Genomic DNA, 18,177 nt, shown 5'->3' with positions numbered 1-18,177 from the left:
TGGGGGCATTAGTATATGGGGGCACCTCTGGGGGCATTATTAGTATATGGGGGCACCTCTGGGGCATTATTAGTATATGGGGGCACCTCTGGGGGCATTATTAGTATATGGGGGCACCTCTGGGGGCATTATTAGTATATGGGAGCACCTCTGGGGGCATTATTAGTATATGGGGGCACCTCTGGGGGCATTATTAGTGTATGGGGGCACCTTTGCGGGCATTATTAGTATATGGGGGCACCTCTGGGGGCATTATTAGTATATGGGGGCACCTCTGGGGGCATTATTAGTGTATGGAGGCACCTCTGGGGGCATTATTAGTGTATGGGGGCACCTCTGGGGGCATTATTAGTATATGGGGGCACCTGTGGGGGCATTATTAGTGTATGGAGGCACCTCTGGGGGCATTATTAGTTCATGGGGGCACCTCTGGGGGCATTATTAGTATATGGGGGCACCTCTGGGGGCATTATTAGCTCATGGGGGCACCTCTGGGGGGCATTATTAGTATATGGGGGCACCTCTGGGGGCGTTATTAGTATATGGGGGGCACCTCTGGGGGCATTATTAGTATATGGGGGGCACCTCTGGGGGCATTATTAGTGTATGGGGGCATTATTAGTGTATGGGGGCACCTCTGGGGGCATTATTAGTATATGGGGGCACCTCTGGGGGCATTATTAGCTCATGGGGGCACCTCTGGGGGCATTATTAGTATATGGGGGCACCCCTGGGGGCATTATTAGTATATGGGGGCACCTCTGGGGGCATTATTAGTTCATGGGGGCATCTCTGGGGGCATTATTAGTATATGGGGGTACCTCTGGGGGCATTATTAGTATATGGGGGCACCTCTGGGGGCATTTTTAGTGTATGGGGGAACCTCTGGGGGCATTATTAGTTCATGGGGGCACCTCTGGGGGCATTATTAGTATATGGGGACACCTCTGGGGGCATTATTAGTTCATGGGGGCACCTCTGGGTACATTATTAGTATATGGGGGCACCTCTTGGGGCATTTTTAGTGTATGGGGCACCTCTGGGGGCATTATTAGTTCATGGGGGCACCTCTGGGGGCATTAATAGTATATGGGGGCACCTCTGGGGGCATTATTAGTTCATGGGGGCATCTCTGGGGGCATTATTAGTTCATGGGGGCACCTCCGGGAGCATTATTAGTATATGGGGCACCTCTGGGGGCATTATCAGTATATGGGGGCACCTCTCGGGTCATAATTAGTTCATGGGGGCACCTCTGGGGGCATTATTAATGTATGGGGGCACCTCTGGGGCATTATTAGTATATGGTGGCACCTTTGGGGGCATTATTAGTATATGGGGGCACCTCTGGGGGCATTATTAGTGTATGGAGGCACCTCTGGGGGCATTATTAGTTCATGGGGGCACCTCTGGGGGCATTATTAGTATATGGGGGCACCTCTGGGGGCATTATTAGCTCATGGGGGCACCTCTGGGGGCATTATTAGCTCATGGGGGCACCTCTGGGGGCATTATTAGTATATGGGGGCACCTCTGGGGGCATTATTAGAATATGGGGGCACCTCTGGGGGCATTATTAGTATATGGGGGCACCTCTGGGGGCATTATTAGTGTATGGAGGCACCTCTGGGGGCATTTTAGTGTATGGGGCACCTCTGGGGGCATTATTAGTGTATGGGGGCACCTCTGGGGACATGATTAGTATATAGGGGCACCTCTTGGGGCATTTTTAGTGTATGGGGGCACCTCTGGGGGCATTATAAGTTCATGGGGGCACCTCTGGGGGCATTATTAGTATATGGGGGCACCTCTGGGGGCATTTTTAGTATATGGGGGCACCTCTGGGGGCATTTTAGTGTATGGGGCACCTCTGGGGGCATTATTAGTGTATGGGGGCACCTCTGGGGACATGATTAGTATATAGGGGCACCTCTTGGGGCATTTTTAGTGTATGGGGGGCACCTCTGGGGGCATTATAAGTTCATGGGGGCACCTCTGGGGGCATTAATAGTATATGGGGGCACCTCTGGGGGCATTATTAGTTCATGGGGGCACCTCTGGGGGCATTATTAGTTCATGGGGGCACCTCTGGGGGCATTATTAGTATATGGGGGCACCTCTGGGGGCATTATTAGCTCATGGGGGCACCTCTGGGGGCATTATTAGTATATGGGGGCACCTCTGGGGGCATTATTAGTATATGGGGGGCACCTCTGGGGGCATTATTATTATATGGGGGCACCTCTGGGGGCATTATTAGTTCATGGGGGCATCTCTTGGGGCATTATTAGTTCATGGGGGCATCTCTTGGGGCATTATTAGTTCATGGGGGCACCTCTGGGGGCAATATTAGTATATGGGGGCACCTCTGGGGGCATTATTAGTGTATGGGTCACCTCTGGGGGCATTATTAGTGTATGGGGGCACCTCTGGGGACATTATTAGTATATGGGGGCACCTCTGGGGGCATTATTAGCTCATGGGGGCACAGCAGGAAATCCTACATACAGGGGGCACAGCAGGGGATCCTACATACAGGGGGCACAGCAGGGGATCCTACATACAGGGGGCAGAGCAGGGGATCCTACATACAGGGTGCACAGCAGGGGATCCTACATACAGGGGGCACAGCAGGGGATCCTACATACAGGGGGCACAGCAGGGGATCCTACATACAGGGGGCACAGCAGGGGATCCTACATACAGGGGGCACAGCAGGGGATCCTACATACAGGGGGCACAGCATGGGATCCTACATACAGGGGGCACAGCAGGGGATCCTACATACAGGGGGCACAGCAGGGGATCCTACATACAGGGGGCACAGCAGGGGATCCTACATACAGGGGGCACAGCGGGGGATCCTACATACAGGGGGCACAGCGGGGGATCCTACATACAGGGGGCACAGCAGGGGATCCTACATACAGGGGGCACAGCGGGGGATCCTACATACAGGGGGCACAGCAGGGGATCCTACATACAGGGGGCACAGCAGGGGATCCTACATACAGGGGGCACAGCGGGGGATCCTACATACAGGGGGCACAGCGGGGGATCCTACATACAGGGGGCACAGCAGGGGATCCTACATACAGGGGGCACAGCAGGGGATCCTACATACAGGGGGCACAGCGGGGGATCCTACATACAGGGGGCACAGCAGGGGATCCTACATACAGGGGGCACAGCAGGGGATCCTACATACAGGGGGGCACAGCAGGGGATCCTACATACAGGGGGCACAGCGGGGGATCCTACATACAGGGGGCACAGCAGGGGATCCTACATACAGGAGGGAGAAAGGGAAGGAAGTTGCTAGAAATGGGCGGAGCCTAAATTGTTTGTCTCGCAGGTTCTGAAAAGATGAAACGTATCTGGAAGGAATCATCCTGGAGGTTTGGGCCGGATGGAGAGGAAAAGGGAAAGTGACGCCTCAGATCAAAGAAGACGTCACCTGTGAGTCCCTGTATGACACTTTTTTGCAGAACATTATTTAGTAGGGGCGCCCCGAGGTGACAGCTACTACATTATCTGTACTCAGAGATATCACTGTGTTATGTGGTGTTACATAGGACTGCAGGTGATATCAGGTGATTTCTCCAGGTTGCAGAAGTTCAAACTTCATCGTGCCCTGCTAACAGTTTATAATGGAAGTTGTAGTTTTGCAGCATGTGGCTCTTCAGGTTGCAGCACTACAACCCCCATCGTTTCCAACTGGCAGTTGATGATGAGAGTTGTAGTTTTTCAGCTGTAGAGTCATAGATTGGAATACAATGATTAGACAATGACACAGTACAGTCCATTAATTATAGGGGGCAGTAGTGCAGCACATGAGGTGGAGGCAGTGACATTAGAACATGGTGGCACATTAGAGTAATTGGATATAACGTTAGATAGGACTTTGCCTGATCGGGTGAGATGGGGGGGGTCCCAAGCTAACATTGTGCACCAGGGCCCATCAGCCTTTAGCTACGCCCCTGGGTACAGCTGTCAGGGGCCCGAGCTCAAACAAGGATCCAGGGGGGCCCGGCCATCCAGCCTCCCTGCATACAGGCTCCTGACAGCTGTACCGCACAGGCAGGAAGCAGTAGAGACACAGGGCCCCCACCCCCGCCCCTCATTATCTCCTCTTCCTGCTTTCACTTGTGCTGGGATGTCGGAGAAGGAGGGGGAGGGGCGGGGAGCCACTGTCTGAGGAGAGGGACTGCAGCACCTGGGACCTGGAGCTTCCCTGGTCAGAGTAAGTGTGTGTCTGTGTGTTTATATATACATGTGTGCTGGTGTCTGTGTTTATATATACATGTGTACTGGTGTCTGTATACATGTGTGCTGGTGTCTGTATGTGTGTATACATGTGTGCTGGTGTCTGTATGTGTGTATACATGTGTGCTGGTGTCTGTATATGCGTATACATGTGTGCTGGTGTCTGTATACATGTGTGCTGGTGTCTGTATATGCGTATACATGAGTGCTGGTGTCTGTATATGAGTATACATGTGTGCTGGTGTCTGTATACATGTGTACTGATGTCTGTATATGCGTATACATGTGTGCTGGTGTCTGTATTCATGTGTGCTGGTGTCTGTATTCATGTGTGCTGGTGTCTGTATTCATGTGTGCTGGTGTCTGTATGTGTGTATACATGTGTGCTGGTGTCTGTATGTCTGTATACATGTGTGCTGGTGTCTGTATACATGTGTGCTGGTGTCTGTATGTGTGTATACATGTGTGCTGGTGTCTGTATACATGTGTGCTGGTGTCTGTATACATGTGTGCTGGTGTCTGTGTGTGAGATAAATCCTAGAGAACTGGCTCATATATCCCATTTTCCCCAGTGGCTTAAAATGTAACCTCTGTTATACAGTTATAAAATTGTAGAAGCTAAATGTGAACAAGGTGCAATTCAAATAGACACTTACTTGTATAGCTGCCTCTTGTGCTCTGTATGCAGTACATTATATTCACCCTTGCAACGTACAATTTATAGCGTGTCTACAAGCCCAGCGGGGCTCATTATGATGGAGACTAAAACTTATACAGGAGTGGGGTAGGGGTTCCCCTGTATTCAGAATGCTGGTGAGTGCTCGGCAATGCCCCGTTTGGGGTTATTGAATTTCGAGGGTCTATGCAGAGCAGGATAAAGACACCTCTGCTGCACAAACAGGATCTCCTAGAAAGCGTTCTCACCGCCATGTATTCGCTATCACTGGCTTGGGTGAGCTAAACTAGTCTGCCTGGGGGGTGTGTGATTTGTATATGCTCACTAACATGGAACAGCCTCATTATATTAGCCTTATCAACATATTCTATGTTAGTGAGCATACCGGGGGGGGGGGGGGGGGGGGGGGGGGGGCGGGGGGGGGGGGGGGGGGATATTGGTGAACATATACAAATTACACAGCCCCCCAGACCCTCGAAATTCAATAACCCCAAACTGGGCATTGCCTAGTACTCACCAGCATTCTGAATACAGGGGAACCCCTACCCCACTCTTGTGTAAGTTTTAGTCTCCATCATAATGAGCCCCGCTGGGCTTGTAGACACGCTATAAATTGTACGTTGCAGGGGTGAATATAATGCACTGCATACAGAGCACAAGAGGCAGCTATACAAGTAAGTGTCTGTATGGTGACATTTACATTGCACCTTGTTCACATTTAGTTTCTACAATTTTATAACTGTATAACAGAGGTTACATTTGAAGCCACTGGGAAAAATGGGGAATATGAGCCAGTTCTCTAGAATTGATCGGAACCAAATTATTCCTCCCAGCAAGGCGTGGGGCCAACACACTATTTATTTTTTTTTTTTTATTAATGTGGGGGGCCCAGACACTTTGGTTGTATGGGGCCCCGAAATTCCTGATGGCGGCCCTGGTCATATACATGCAGGGACATCACTCAGTGGCAGTCATATACATGCAGGGACATCACTCAGTGGCAGCCATATACATGCAGGGACATCACTCAGTGGCAGCCATATACATGCAGGGACATCACTCAGTGGCAGTCATATACATGCAGGGACATCACTCAGTGGCAGTCATATACATGCAGGGACATCACTCAGTGGCAGTCATATACATGCAGGGACATCACTCAGTGGCAGCCATATACATGCAGGGACATCACTCAGTGGCAGCCATATACATGCAGGGACATCACTCAGTGGCAGCCATATACATGCAGGGACATCACTCAGTGGCAGTCATATACATGCAGGGACATCACTCAGTGGCAGTCATATACATGCAGGGACATCACTCAGTGGCAGTCATATACATGCAGGGACATCACTCAGTGGCAGTCATATACATGCAGGGACATCACTCAGTGGCAGTCATATACATGCAGGGACATCACTCAGTGGCAGCCATATACATGCAGGGACATCACTCAGTGGCAGCCATATACATGCAGGGACATCACTCAGTGGCAGCCATATACATGCAGGGACATCACTCAGTGGCAGTCATATACATGCAGGGACATCACTCAGTGGCAGTCATATACATGCAGGGACATCACTCAGTGGCAGTCATATACATGCAGGGACATCACTCAGTGGCAGTCATATACATGCAGGGACATCACTCAGTGGCAGTCATATACATGCAGGGACATCACTCAGTGGCAGCCATATACATGCAGGGACATCACTCAGTGGCAGTTATATACATGCAGGGACATCACTCAGTGGCAGTCATATACATGCAGGGACATCACTCAGTGGCAGCCATATACATGCAGGGACATCACTCAGTGGCAGTCATATACATGCAGGGACATCACTCAGTGGCAGTCATATACATGCAGGGACATCACTCAGTGGCAGTCATATACATGCAGGGACATCACTCAGTGGCAGCCATATACATGCAGGGACATCACTCAGTGGCAGTCATATACATGCAGGGACATCACTCAGTGGCAGTCATATACATGCAGGGACATCACTCAGTGGCAGCCATATACATGCAGGGACATCACTCAGGGCCGGACTGGGACTTGAAATCAGCCCTGGCACTCAATCCTCAGCAGCCCACATACCATGTCCTCCCCAATATATATCAGATAGCGGTGTATACACTCTGTAGCGAATTCTGCTTACATTCTGCTTTAATTCGCCATGTTCCTAACTACTTACTTAGATGTGTGAACCCATCATCAACGCATAAAAATAAAGATAAAACATAATCTACTGTGGATTAGATGTGGAATATTTATGTATTTTAGCAGCATCAAATCTGCAATGGATTGTGTATGAACATGCCCTTAAAGGGGATCTGTGAGGTCCAAACCAGGTAGAGAGCTGTAGAAAGGTGCGGGGGAGATGCAGTATAAGTGACAGGACCTTTAGCCAGTGTAATCTTTTATAATTCTCCATTTCATTATTAGCAAAAGAGTCACAGAGGCGGAGCCAAGCTACAGCTGCAGCTCTGACTGACATACATGGCCGGGCTGCGGCTGTCACTGGCACGTCAGCTGGTAATGAAAAGAAGGATTATAAATGGAGTGATTATAGTGCAGTTACATCTACTCACAGGAGGCGTCTTCTCTGCATGGATTGCAAGTGATGCTTTAGCTGAAGTTGTTGGTTTCTTGCTCGGCCATCATGAAGACTTCTCCGGCCGTGACTCCTCTCAGCAGGATCTACCGGACAAAGATTTTAGGCTCCTCGCTCCAGCATCATCCTTATCAATAATACAAGCTCCCCAAGAGTATCGCTTTACACAGTAACCTCGCTCCCTCTGTGCCCCCATATAAGCAGTTAGGCCCAGTTTGTGCCTCCAAATAGTAGTCCCCACTTTGTAACATCCCCATATAAAATTACCCCCACACACACTTTGTAATATCCCCGTATAAAATTACCCCCCTCCCCACTTTGTAACATCCCCGTATAAAATTACCCCCCTCCCCACTTTGTAACATCCCCATATAAAATTACCCCCCTTTCTAACATCCCCCAAAAGAATAGGCCCCTCTTATGTAACATCACCATATAGAATAGTTCCCCCCTTTGTAAAAGCCTCATATAAAATAGCTCCCCCCACTTTATAATATGCCCATGTAGAATAGCCAGCACCCCCATAGAGAATAGCCTGCCCCCCATGGAGAATAGCCTGCACCCCCCCATAGAGAATAGCCTGCACCCCCCCATAGAGAATAGCCTGCACCCCATGGAGAATAGTCTGCACCCCCCCCCCATAGAGAATAGCCTGCACCCCCCCACAGAGAATAGCCTGCACCCCCCCCATAAAGAATAGCCTGCACCCCATGGAGAATAGCCTGCACCCCCCATAGAGAATAGCCTGCAACCCCCCCATAGAGAATAGCCTGCCCCCCATAGAGAATAGCCTGCCCCCCATAGAGAATAGCCTGCCCCCATAGAGAATAGCCTGCCCCCCATGGAGAATAGTCTGCACCCCATGGAGAATAGCCTGCACCCCATGGAGAATAGCCTGCACCCCCCATAGAGAATAGCCTGCCCCCCCATAGAGAATAGTCTGCACCCCCCCATAGAGAATAGCCTGCACTCCCCCCCATAGAGAATAGCCTGCCCCCATAGAGAATAGCCTGCACCCCCCCCCCCCATAGAGAATAGCCTGCACCCCCCCCCATAGAGAATAGCCTGCACCCCATGGAGAATAGTCTGCACCCCCCCCATAGAGAATAGCCTGCCCCCCATAGAGAATAGCCTGCACCCCCCCCCCCCCATAGAGAATAGCCTGCACCCCCCCCCCCCATAGAGAATAGCCTGCACCCCATGGAGAATAGCCTGCACCCCCCATAGAGAATAGCCTGCCTCCCCATAGAGAATAGCCTGCACCCCATGGAGAATAGCCTGCACCCCCCATAGAGAATAGCCTGCCCCCCCATAGAGAATAGCCTGCACCCCCCCATAGAGAATAGCCTGCCCCCCATAGAGAATAGCCTGCCTCCCATAGAGAATAGCCTGCCCCCCATGGAGAATAGCCTGCACCCCCCCATAGAGAATAGCCTGCACCCCCCCATAGAGAATAGCCTGCACCCCATGGAGAATAGTCTGCACCCCCCCCCCATAGAGAATAGCCTGCACCCCCATAGAGAATAGCCTGCACCCCCCCACAGAGAATAGCCTGCACCCCCCCAATAGAGAATAGCCTGCACCCCATGGAGAATAGCCTGCACCCCCCATAGAGAATAGCCTGCACCCCCCATAGAGAATAGCCTGCAACCCCCCCATAGAGAATAGCCTGCCCCCCATAGAGAATAGCCTGCCCCCCATAGAGAATAGCCTGCCCCCCATGGAGAATAGTCTGCACCCCATGGAGAATAGCCTGCACCCCCCATAGAGAATAGCCTGCCCCCCCATAGAGAATAGCCTGCACCCCCCCCCCCATAGAGAATAGCCTGCCCCCCATAGAGAATAGCCTGCACCCCCCCCCCCATAGAGAATAGCCTGCCCCCCATAGAGAATAGTCTGCACCCCATAGAGAATAGCCTACACCCCATGGAGAATAGCCTGCACCCCATGGAGAATAGTCTGTACCCCCCATAGAGAATAGCCTGCACCCCCCCCCCATAGAGAATAGCCTGCACCCCATGGAGAATAGTCTGCACCCCCCATAGAGAATAGCCTACACCCTATAGAGAATAGCCTGCACCCCCCCATAGAGAATAGCCTGCCCCCCCCCATAGAGAATAGCCTGCACCCCCCCCCCCCATAGAGAATAGCCTGCACCCCATGGAGAATAGTCTGCACCCCCCATAGAGAATAGCCTACACCCCATAGAGAATAGCCTGCACCCCCCCCATAGAGAATAGCCTGCCCCCCTCCATGGAGAATAGCCTGCACCCCCCATAGAGAATAGTCTGCACCCCCCCCCCATAGAGAATAGCCTGCACCCCCCCATAGAGAATAGCCTGCACCCCCCCATAGAGAATAGCCTGCACCCCCCCCCATAGAGAATAGCCTGCACTCCCCCATAAAGAATAGCCTGCCACCCCATAGAGAATAGTCTGCACCCCATGGAGAATAGTCTGCACCCCCCCCATAGAGAATAGCCTGCCCCCCATAGAGAATAGCCTGCACCCCCCCCCCATAGAGAATAGCCTGCCCTCCATAGAGAATAGCCTGCACTCCCTCATAGAGAATAGCCTGCACCCCATAGAGAATAGCCTGCATCCCCCCATATAGAATAGCCTGAATCCCCCCATAGAGAATAGCCTGCACCCCCCATAGAGAATAGCCTGCCCCCCCCCCCATAGAGAATAGCCTGCCCCCCTCCATAGAGAATAGCCTGCACCCCCCCATACAGAATAGCCTGCACCCCCCCATAGAGAATAGCCTGCACCCCCCATAGAGAATAGCCTGCCCCCCTCCCCCCATACAGAATAGCCTGCACCCCCCATAGAGAATAGCCTGCCTCCCATAGAGAATAGCCTGCACCCCCCCCCCCCCATAGAGAATAGCCTGCCCCCCATAGAGAATAGCCTGCATCCCCCCATAGAGAATAGCCTGCCCCCCTCCCCCCATACAGAATAGCCTGCATCCCCCCATAGAGAATAGCCTGCACCCCCCCCATAGAGAATAGCCTGCCCCCCTCCCCCATAGAGAATAGCCTGCATCCCCCCATAGAGAAAAGCCTGCACCCCATAAAGAATAGCCTGCACTCCCCCCATAGAGAATAGCCTGCACCCCCATAAAGAATAGCCTGCACTCCCCCCATAGAGAATAGCCTGCACTCCCCCCCATAGAGAATAGCCTGCACCACCCATAGAGAATAGCCTGCACTCCCCCATAGAGAATAGCCTGCCCCCCCATAGAGAATAGCCTGCCACCCCCCCATAGAGAATAGCCTGCCACCCCCCCATAGAGAATAGCCTGCACCCCCCATAGAGAATAGCCTGCCACCCCCCCATAGAGAATAGCCTGCACCCCCCATAGAGAATAGCCTGCACCCCCCCATAGAGAATAGCCTGCACCCTCCATAGAGAATAGCCTGCACCCCCCCATAGAGAATAGCCTGCACCCCCCCCATAGAGAATAGCCTGCACTCCCCCCATAGAGAATAGCCTGCACCCCCCCATAGAGAATAGCCTGCCCCCCCATAGAGAATAGCCTGCACCCCCCCATAGAGAATAGCCTGCACCCCCCCATAGAGAATAGCCTGCACCCCCCCATAGAGAATAGCCTGCACCCCCCCATAGAGAATAGCCTGCCACCCCCCCATAGAGAATAGCCTGCACCCCCCATAGAGAATAGCCTGCACCCCCCCATAGAGAATAGCCTGCACCCCCCCATAGAGAATAGCCTGCACCCCCCCATAGAGAATAGCCTGCACTCCCCCCCATAGAGAATAGCCTGCACTCCCCCCATAGAGAATAGCCTGCACCCCCCCATAGAGAATAGCCTGCCCCCCATAGAGAATAGCCTGCACTCCCCCCCATAGAGAATAGCCTGCACCCCCCCATAGAGAATAGCCTGCACCCTCCCCCCATAGAGAATAGCCTGCACCCCCCCATGGAGAATAGCCTGCACTCCCATAGAGAATAGCCTGCACCCTCCATAGAGAATAGCCTGCCCCCCCATAGAGAATAGCCTGCACTCCCATAGAGAATAGCCTGCACTCCCATAGAGAATAGCCTGCACCCCTCCATAGAGAATAGCCTGCACCCCCATAGAGAATAGCCTGCACTCCCCCCCATAGAGAATAGCCTGCACCCCTCCATAGAGAATAGCCTGAATCCCCCCATACAGAATAGCCTGCCCCCCCCATAGAGAATAGCCTGCACTCCCCCATAGAGAATAGCCTGCACCCCCCCCATAGAGAATAGCCTGCACTCCCATAGAGAATAGCCTGCACTCCCCCCATAGAGAATAGCCTGCACCCCCATAGAGAATAGCCTGCACCCCCCCCCATAGAGAATAGCCTGCACTCCCATAGAGAATAGCCTGCACCCCCCCATAGAGAATAGCCTGCACCCCCCATAGAGAATAGCCTGCACCCCCCCATAGAGAATAGCCTGCACTCCCATAGAGAATAGCCTGCACTCCCCCCCATAGAGAATAGCCTGCACCCCTCCATAGAGAATAGCCTGCACCCCCCATAGAGAATAGCCTGCACCCCCCATAGAGAATAGCCTGCACCCCCCCATAGAGAATAGCCTGCACCCCCCCATAGAGAATAGCCTGCACTCCCATAGAGAATAGCCTGCCCCCCCATAGAGAATAGCCTGCACCCCCCCCCCATAGAGAATAGCCTGCCCCCCCATAGAGAATAGCTCGCACCCCCCCATACAGAATAGCCTGCCCCCCCCATAGAGAATAGCCTGCCCCCCATAGAGAATAGCCTGCCACCCCCCCATAGAGGATAGCCTGCACCCCATACAGAATAGCCTGCCCCCCCCATAGAGAATAGCCTGCCCCCCATGGAGAATAGCCTGCACCCCCCCATAGAGAATAGCCTGCACCCCCCCATAGAGAATAGCCTGCACCCCATGGAGAATAGTCTGCACCCCCCCCCCCATAGAGAATAGCCTGCACCCCCCCCCAGAGAATAGCCTGCACCCCCCCATAGAGAATAGCCTGCACCCCATGGAGAATAGCCTGCACCCCCCATAGAGAATAGCCTGCACCCCCCATAGAGAATAGCCTGCAACCCCCCCATAGAGAATAGCCTGCCCCCCATAGAGAATAGCCTGCCCCCCATAGAGAATAGCCTGCCCCCCATAGAGAATAGCCTGCCCCCCATGGAGAATAGTCTGCACCCCATGGAGAATAGCCTGCACCCCCCATAGAGAATAGCCTGCCCCCCCATAGAGAATAGTCTGCACCCCATGGAGAATAGTCTGCACCCCCCCCCCCATAGAGAATAGCCTGCCCCCCATAGAGAATAGCCTGCACCCCCCCCCCATAGAGAATAGCCTGCCCCCCATAGAGAATAGCCTGCACCCCCCATAGAGAATAGCCTGCCCCCCATAGAGAATAGCCTGCACCCCCCCCCCATAGAGAATAGCCTGCCCCCCATAGAGAATAGTCTGCACCCCATAGAGAATAGCCTACACCCCATGGAGAATAGCCTGCACCCCATGGAGAATAGTCTGTACCCCCCATAGAGAATAGCCTGCACCCCCCCCCCCATAGAGAATAGCCTGCACCCCCCCCCCCATGGAGAATAGTCTGCACCCCCCATAGAGAATAGCCTACACCCCATAGAGAATAGCCTGCACCCCCCCCATAGAGAATAGCCTGCCCCCCCCATAGAGAATAGGCCTGCACCCCCCCCCCCCATAGAGAAATAGCCTGCAGCCCCATGGAGAATAGTCTGCACCCCCCATAGGAGAATAGCCTGCCCCCCCCCATAGAGAATAGCCTGCACCCCCATAGAGAATAGCCTGCACCCCCCCCCATAGAGAATAGCCTGCACCCCCCCATAGAGAATAGCCTGCACCCCCCATAGAGAATAGCCTGCACCCCCCCCATAGAGAATAGCCTGCACTCCCCCATAAAGAATAGCCTGCCACCCCATAGAGAATAGCCTGCACCCCCCATAGAGAATAGTCTGCACCCCCCCCCATAGAGAATAGCCTGCACCCCCCCATAGAGAATAGCCTGCACTCCCCCATAGAGAATAGCCTGCACCCCCCCCATAGAGAATAGCCTGCACTCCCCCATAAAGAATAGCCTGCCACCCCATAGAGAATAGTCCTGCACCCCATGGAGAATAGTCTGCACCCCCCCCATAGAGAATAGCCTGCCCCCCATAGAGAATAGCCTGCACCCCCCCCCCCTAGAGAATAGCCTGCCCTCCATAGAGAATAGCCTGCACTCTCTCATAGAGAATAGCCTGCACCCCATAGAGAATAGCCTGCATCCCCCCATATAGAATAGCCTGAATCCCCCCATAGAGAATAGCCTGCACCCCCCATAGAGAATAGCCTGCCCCCCCCATAGAGAATAGCCTGCCCCCCCTCCATAGAGAATAGCCTGCACCCCCCCATACAGAATAGCCTGCACCCCCCCATAGAGAATAGCCTGCACCCCCCCATAGAGAATAGCCTGCCCCCCATAGAGAATAGCCTGCCCCCCCATAGAGAATAGCCTGCCCCCCATAGAGAATAGCCTGCCCCCCATAGAGAATAGCCTGCCCCCCATAGAGAATAGCCTGCCCCCCATAGAGAATAGCCTGCCCCCCATGGAGAATAGCCTGCACCCCCCCATAGAGAATAGCCTGCACCCCCCCATAGAGAATAGCCTGCACCCCATGGAGAATAGTCTGCACCCCCCCCCCCATAGAGAATAGCCTGCACCCCCCCCATAGAGAATAGCCTGCACCCCATGGAGAATAGCCTGCACCCCCATAGAGAATAGCCTGCACCCCCCCACAGAGAATAGCCTGCACCCCCCCATAGAGAATAGCCTGCACCCCATGGAGAATAGCCTGCACCCCCCATAAAGAATAGCCTGCACCCCCCATAGAGAATAGCCTGCACCCCATAGAGAATAGCCTGCCCCCCATAGAGAATAGCCTGCCCCCCATAGAGAATAGCCTGCACCCCATAGAGAATAGCCTGCCCCCCATGGAGAATAGTCTGCACCCCATGGAGAATAGCCTGCACCCCCCATAGAGAATAGCCTGCCCCCCCATAGAGAATAGTCTGCACCCCATGGAGAATAGTCTGCACCCCCCATAGAGAATAGCCTGCCCCCCATAGAGAATAGCCTGCACCCCCCCCCCCCCATAGAGAATAGCCTGCCCCCCATAGAGAATAGTCTGCACCCCATAGAGAATAGCCTACACCCCATGGAGAATAGCCTGCACCCCATGGAGAATAGTCTGTACCCCCCATAGAGAATAGCCTGCACCCCCCCCCCCATAGAGAATAGCCTGCACCCCATGGAGAATAGTCTGCACCCCCCATAGAGAATAGCCTACACCCCATAGAGAATAGCCTGCACCCCCCCCCCATAGAGAATAGCCTGCCCCCCATAGAGAATAGCCTGCACCCCCCCCCCCCCATAGAGAATAGCCTGCACCCCATGGAGAATAGTCTGCACCCCCCATAGAGAATAGCCTACACCCCATAGAGAATAGCCTGCACCCCATAGAGAATAGCCTGCACCCCCCATAGAGAATAGCCTGCACCCCCCCCCATAGAGAATAGCCTGCCCCCCCCATAGAGAATAGCCTGCCCCCCTCCATGGAGAATAGCCTGCACCCCCCATAGAGAATAGTCTGCACCCCCCCCCATAGAGAATAGCCTGCACCCCCCCATAGAGAATAGCCTGCACCCCCCCATAGAGAATAGCCTGCACCCCCCCCATAGAGAATAGCCTGCACTCCCCCATAAAGAATAGCCTGCCACCCCATAGAGAATAGTCTGCACCCCATGGAGAATAGTCTGCACCCCCCCCATAGAGAATAGCCTGCCCCCCATAGAGAATAGCCTGCACCCCCCCCATAGAGAATAGCCTGCACTCCCCCATAAAGAATAGCCTGCCACCCCATAGAGAATAGCCTGCACCCCCCATAGAGAATAGCCTGCACCCCCCCCCATAGAGAATAGCCTGCACCCCCCCATAGAGAATAGCCTGCACCCCCCCATAGAGAATAGCCTGCACCCCCCCATAGAGAATAGCCTGCACTCCCCCATGGAGAATAGTCTGCACCCCCCCCATAGAGAATAGTCTGCACCCCCCCATAGAGAATAGCCTGCCCCCCATAGAGAATAGCCTGCACCCCCCCCCCATAGAGAATAGCCTGCCCTCCATAGAGAATAGCCTGCACTCTCTCATAGAGAATAGCCTGCACCCCATAGAGAATAGCCTGCACCCCCCATATAGAATAGCCTGAATCCCCCCATAGAGAATAGCCTGCACCCCCCATAGAGAATAGCCTGCCCCCCCCATAGAGAATAGCCTGCCCCCCCTCCATAGAGAATAGCCTGCACCCCCCCATACAGAATAGCCTGCACCCCCCCATAGAGAATAGCCTGCACCCCCCCATAGAGAATAGCCTGCACCCCATAGAGAATAGCCTGCACCCCCCCCATACAGAATAGCCTGCCCCCCATAGAGAATAGCCTGCCCCCCATAGAGAATAGCCTGCCCCCCATAGAGAATAGCCTGCCCCCCATAGAGAATAGCCTGCCCCCCATGGAGAATAGCCTGCACCCCCCATAGAGAATAGCCTGCACCCCCCCATAGAGAATAGCCTGCACCCCATGGAGAATAGTCTGCACCCCCTGGAGAATAGCCTGCACCCCCCATAGAGAATAGCCTGCACCCCATGGAGAATAGCCTGCACCCCCATAGAGAATAGCCTGCACCCCCCCACAGAGAATAGCCTGCACCCCCCCATAGAGAATAGCCTGCACCCCATGGAGAATAGCCTGCACCCCCCATAAAGAATAGCCTGCACCCCCCATAGAGAATAGCCTGCACCCCCCCCATAGAGAATAGCCTGCCCCCCCCATAGAGAATAGCCTGCACCCCCCCCCCCCCCATAGAGAATAGCCTGCACCCCATGGAGAATAGTCTGCACCCCCCATAGAGAATAGCCTGCCCCCCTCCATGGAGAATAGCCTGCACCCCCCATAGAGAATAGTCTGCACCCCCCCCCCCCATAGAGAATAGCCTGCACCCCCCCATAGAGAATAGCCTGCATCCCCCCATAGAGAATAGCCTGCACCCCCCCCATAGAGAATAGCCTGCACTCCCCCATAAAGAATAGCCTGCCACCCCATAGAGAATAGCCTGCACCCCCCATAGAGAATAGTCTGCCCCCCCCCCCATAGAGAATAGCCTGCACCCCCCCATAGAGAATAGCCTGCACCCCCCCATAGAGAATAGCCTGCACCCCCCCCATAGAGAATAGCCTGCACTCCCCCATAGAGAATAGCCTGCCACCCCATAGAGAATAGTCTGCACCCCATGGAGAATAGTCTGCACCCCCCCCATAGAGAATAGCCTGCCCCCCATAGAGAATAGCCTGCACCCCCCATAAAGAATAGCCTGCCCTCCATAGAGAATAGCCTGCACTCTCTCATAGAGAATAGCCTGCACCCCATAGAGAATAGCCTGCATCCCCCCATATAGAATAGCCTGAATCCCCCCATAAAGAATAGCCTGCACCCCCCATAGAGAATAGCCTGCCCCCCCCATAGAGAATAGCCTGCCCCCCCTCCATAGAGAATAGCCTGCACCCCCCCATACAGAATAGCCTGCACCCCCCCATAGAGAATAGCCTGCACCCCCCCATAGAGAATAGCCTGCACCCCCCCATAGAGAATAGCCTGCACCCCCCCCCCCATAGAGAATAGCCTGCCCCCCATAGAGAATAGCCTGCCCCTCATAGAGAATAGCCTGCCCCCCATAGAGAATAGCCTGCCCCCCATAGAGAATAGCCTGCCCCCCATAGAGAATAGCCTGCACCCCCCCATAGAGAATAGCCTGCACCCCCCCATAGAGAATAGCCTGCACCCCATGGAGAATAGTCTGCACCCCCCCCCATAGAGAATAGCCTGCACCCCCCCCATAGAGAATAGCCTGCACCCCATGGAGAATAGCCTGCACCCCCATAGAGAATAGCCTGCACCCCCCCACAGAGAATAGCCTGCACCCCCCCATAGAGAATAGCCTGCACCCCATGGAGAATAGCCTGCACCCCCCATAAAGAATAGCCTGCACCCCCCATAGAGAATAGCCTGCAACCCCCCCATAGAGAATAGCCTGCCCCCCATAGAGAATAGCCTGCCCCCCATAGAGAATAGCCTGCCCCCCATAGAGAATAGCCTGCCCCCCATGGAGAATAGTCTGCACCCCATGGAGAATAGCCTGCACCCCCCATAGAGAATAGCCTGCCCCCCCATCGAGAATAGTCTGCACCCCATGGAGAATAGTCTGCCCCCCCCCCCCCATAGAGAATAGCCTGCCCCCCATAGAGAATAGCCTGCACCCCCCCCCCCCATAGAGAATAGCCTGCCCCCCATAGAGAATAGTCTGCACCCCATAGAGAATAGCCTACACCCCATGGAGAATAGCCTGCACCCCATGGAGAATAGTCTGTACCCCCCATAGAGAATAGCCTGCACCCCCCCCCCCATAGAGAATAGCCTGCACCCCATGGAGAATAGTCTGCACCCCCCATAGAGAATAGCCTACACCCCATAGAGAATAGCCTGCACCCCC

Source organism: Dendropsophus ebraccatus, chromosome 5 (assembly GCF_027789765.1).
Source record: "Dendropsophus ebraccatus isolate aDenEbr1 chromosome 5, aDenEbr1.pat, whole genome shotgun sequence".
NCBI lineage: Eukaryota > Metazoa > Chordata > Amphibia > Anura > Hylidae > Dendropsophus > Dendropsophus ebraccatus.
The sequence above is the reverse complement of the archived record's forward strand: the minus strand, read 5'-3'. Positions refer to the sequence as shown.